This window comes from Cariama cristata, unplaced genomic scaffold, assembly GCF_000690535.1.
Source record: "Cariama cristata isolate BGI_N322 unplaced genomic scaffold, ASM69053v1 scaffold16446, whole genome shotgun sequence".
NCBI lineage: Eukaryota > Metazoa > Chordata > Aves > Cariamiformes > Cariamidae > Cariama > Cariama cristata.
In genome coordinates, this window is record NW_009620544.1 from 42609 (window position 1) to 47510 (window position 4902).

The following is a 4902-nucleotide window of genomic DNA, read 5'->3' on the forward strand; positions in this document are numbered from 1 at the left end:
TTCTCTATTCATCTATATTGTGCTAAACCCACCAAGAGTGACACTTCTTACCAGTTCTCACCTAGCTGGGCTAACCTACACAGATGCTGACACTATGCAGATACACAGTAACTGCAAGGTAACTTCTCTCAGCAGATCCCAAGATCAATGAATGTTGATTACCCTTCCCTCCCTTCATAAGGCAGCTAGGACAGAAACTAGAATGTTACTTAAGAGGGCAGACACCTCCAATACACTTCTTCATGCTGCTTATTTATTTTCCATTCACATTTATAGCAAAACCACATAATTTAGTTCACAGATAGTGCTTTTGCAAGGGTGGGAAAAAAGAGGTCTCTCTCCCTTCTCTCCCTCTAAAGCATTCACATCAAACAGCCATCTAAAACCAGCTGCAAAAGGCAGAGTTCGGTTTTCACTGTACTTTCTGTCAGTGGACACTGACTGTGTTAAGACTTCGAGTACTGAAGACAGTCAAAAGTAGGTCATTGACAGTCTTAAACATTTGTCATACAAAAACTAGGGTGAGCCTGTAAAACAGAAAAGCACCTGCAGAGAAGAAGTTAAAACATTCAGTTTTCACAAACACAAGTCAAGTATGCCACTCTTACTGCAGCCGTCTTCATCACTGTGGTCCCCACAGTCATTGTCTCCATCACATTGCCACTGAGCAGGGATGCATGTGCATTCACCAAAAGCACTGACAGCACACGTAAAATGATTACGTCCACAGGAGCATTCGGTGCTACTTGTCACACCTGTAAAGGAACAAACAAGGAAAAAAATATTTTTAAGAGATCCATCTATTTTAGGATAAATGCATTAAATACAAAGAAAAACTACTGCAAAGGAAAACATTCCCCCTCCCCACACTGTTGAAATAGGAGATCAAGTGCTATGCACAGTTTCCTGGAATGGGGCTATTTGAAGGCAACAGCAAACAGCAACCTGCCAAAAAGAGACTTGGGAATCAGTTAGCTGAAAAATAACTCGGCATTAGTTACAATCAAATTCAAGGAATTCCAGGTACCAGAACACCCTTTTTATTTTACAGACTTAGTCTTCTCCTAGAGCACAGCGCTGCTGCTTCTCCACTTAGTTCTGACATCACAACAGAAGGGATCGCAAAAATTCTACTTCAGAGAGTTATCTAGGGTCTTCTCCAGACCCTGACCTTTCTAGATGCAAACTTTTTACATGTCACTGCTTTAGACATTTCAGACTCCAGCGAAAGAAAAAAAACCCAACCTTTCTTATTTATCTGTAGAGATTAAACTGCGACATTATCCTGGGAATAACTGACATTTATAAAAGCAAGAGAAGAGGTTTTTCAACTCTACAGACTGACCAAAAGAAAATGCAGTCCAAATGTCTATATATACTCTGACAAAAACATTTTTTCCAGCCTTAAAGTTAGCTTAAGGAGCTCCCAACCCTTTTCTCCCCTCTCCCAGCTACAGAATAATACTCTGCACAACTCGTGACTCTCACCCCTGTGCAAACACAACTATTTATGATATTATTCCACCCATTCTCTTGATAAATCTCTGCCCTGAGAGAGAACAGGCTATAGCCCACCTCTTGAAAAGGAAAAGGTCATGCCTGAACGTCTGTCTGATGTTATCTAGACAATCCATATAATCAATATCACTGTTAAAGAAATTATTATTCTATCAATCAACAACCCCCCTCAGGCTAGTCTGACAGGATTCTTTTTGCATGGTTCCTTCTTTCTGCAGTTCAAACAAATCTAAAAGCTCTCAGATTAAACAATAGATCATAAGGAAAGAAGTACAGAGGGATACCCGCCCCAAGAGGTCGTTATATACATCCTGAACTATTTGCAGACTTTTTGATCTCATTTGTTACATCCAGTGTATCTGTGATGAACCACGAGCTGTAGCAACCTAAGCAAAAAAAAAAAAAAAGCGCCTCATAATCTCCTTATTTTCCATTCTAATTCGGAAAAGCAGTATCCGCAAAATTATACCTATTCTGCAACATTGTACGTAGCTATTCTGCAACTCTCAAGAGCGGAATTCCCTCCAGCAAAGACATCCACTTGTGCAAGTTAAGTTAAGACATAAGTTTAGAGAGGGTGCGTTTCTTCCTTGAGGAAGAATTCCACGAGAAGTTTGTTCTGCAGCAAAACTGGCTGAGGAGGTTTCTGCCAGCCTCTGCTGCCTGCTCCCCGCTGCTACGCGGCAGGTTGCAAAGCCTTGCTACAAACCATTTTCCAAGCACATCCACAAGCTGTTGAATTGGGCAAACCAAGTTGGTTGCCAGATCTCCCTTCACAAACTGCCAGTGGTGTCACAACCTTTTATTCTTTCCCCCATCTCCGCTACAAGTCATCTTTAACAGGTTTAGCAGAAAACATGAATCTCAAGGTATTACTGTATATGCCAGAGAAAGCCGCCAATATCTCATGTGACAAGAACATAAGGCGAATAAGGAACAGAAAGAAGGGAAGGCAAATGAAAGAGGGCAGGGTGGTCAGATCCTCAAAGGACTTACCAGGTACAGCCAGGGCAAAGGTTGACTCAAAAAGACAGCAAGCGAGCGATGTAGAGTCAGAAGGCAAAAAAAGCAGCACAGACATTCTTAAGGAAAAGCAATGCATCATTCATGCAACATATCCGACTAATAGAAACAAACACAAGGAAATTCAGAAGAACCACAAACCTCCCCAAAAATCAAACATGTTCCTTCAAACTGGCAGCACAGGAAATTCAGGACAAACCAACTTCTGCTGCAACTACTACTATTTAGAAAGGCAGAACTACCTGTATATTGTATCCAAGGTAGCTGCTGTTTAAACCACCTTTTCCAAAGCAATTTTTCTACCATTATCATTAACAGCAACCCAAAGCACTTATCCCAGCTACTTTAAATTCCAATACCCCTTCCTGCTGGAGTACACCAAGATAATCATCCTCCTCATTACCCCTAGAAACAGACAAATACAAAACTACTAGCAACTGGCTCTATTTTGCCCAGGCTTCACCATGTCTCAGGGCAGCTTCACCAACAGGAAAGGATCAAACATGAAGGCAACCAATTCTTAAACTAGGGGAATATGTTTAATAATTTGTTTCTGGGTAAGCACAAACGAGAGAGTTGGGGTAAAAAGTAAAAGCGAGTTATTTTAGCTCCTGAACAGCAGCATGGAGGCACAGCTCTGCAACAGCAGAGAAAGAATTAGCGCAGCTGTCCCAATCTGCAAACTGCAACTTAATCTGCTGTATTGTCAAACACACAGTTATCTTGAAAAGTTGCTGCTACTATCAGGTTACGTAGATACACACACATGTATTAAATCTGTTCTTCCCACCTCATTAAAGCTGCTCTGTTCAATCATTTCTGGTTTGTGTTTTCACCAAGCTATAGAAACCGTTGGAAGCTGAAGCATACGTTATGACCCAGATACCAACACTCTCATATACACCAGCCTATATCTGTAGTACTATTATGTAAGCATACTTTGCCTCACTAGTCCAAAGTATGACCTTTGTGAGTCTAATGCTTTGTTATTCGTGACGTTTAATGAATGACCTTCTAGTCATTGTAATGATGCATTTTGTAAACAATGATCTACCCTAGTCTTACACTTGGACAAGTGAAGCACATTATTGTTCGGAGAGCACACTAATTACAGCCTATAAACAGTATCAGAAGAACCAATCCTGGATGACTAAACTTTATGTAGTAAAATGAACACACTGAATGAAACCCGGGATCCCCTGCAGACAGCGGGAATATTCTCAACGATTTCAACATGGATAGTATTTCACTCTTGGTGTCCCATGATGATTTCCCAGTGCTCAGAGCTCCAGTGACATTACCCTGTAACTGTATCTGTAACAGAAGAGGGCCAGGAAGGATAAAGATGAGAAGCATGTTTTCCTCCAACTCCCTCAAAGACAAGCAGAAGTAGTCCATTTGGCGCGAGAAGCCTCAACAGAAGACTTACTCTTTAACGTCAAACTCTCACTAAACATAGGAGCGTGAGACAGAAGACTAACCAAGCACGCACATAATCCTCCAGTGTCACGTTTCAGTCCCGGTTTGTCTGGGGTCCAGGCACAGGACGGAAGTCAGCGCTTGCTGTTCAGGCAACTGGACCAACAATCAAAGCAGACGTATCTACTTACACTTCTGCACATTCTTCTGGAGCAGGAACAATGAGAGGTACCTCTGGGCTTAGCCATGACATTTTTCTAAAAAACTTCTCATCACACTGCAGGCTTGTACATTCTACCAACCCTCTATATTCAAAAATCATTTCACTTATGTAGGAGGCAAAAACCCGACCTATTTTAGCAATGCAATATGTACAAAACAATACTCAGAAGCTAACCAGTGCATTGCCAGGCGCTGAGCTGACATCACTCAACTTTCCTGGCCTCTCTTGATAACTCATGTCACCACCACACAAGTTTCCTACTCTCTCACTTGCCCGTGGGTACAAACCACCAAAAAAATCACTTTCAATGTCTGTAGTTTGGTTCCCTCCAGATGCGATAGCAGCAGGATCCAGTAACTGAACAGTTTTCATAGCAAAGTATTATACAAACAGCCTCCAGATCTTAAAAACAGGAAGTCAGTCTAAACAGAGGCTTCATACTTAACATCTGCCATCACCTTAAGTTTAGCATGGTATGCTCAGTTTCTTCAGATTCCTTCCAAATACTCTCCCCATCTTCATGTTTATCTGATAAATGAAACAATGAAACATCTCCTGAGGGAGAGTGGGTTCTCCCCCCAAAACCAGATAGTTAGGATCTTTGTAATTTTATGGCTAAAGTTGGTAAAACACTTATGTCATTTCTGGCTGAAAAGCAAAAGTCAATAATCATCCTGTTATTTCTGCACTACTTTTTTTTGGTTTTGTTTTTTTTTTTT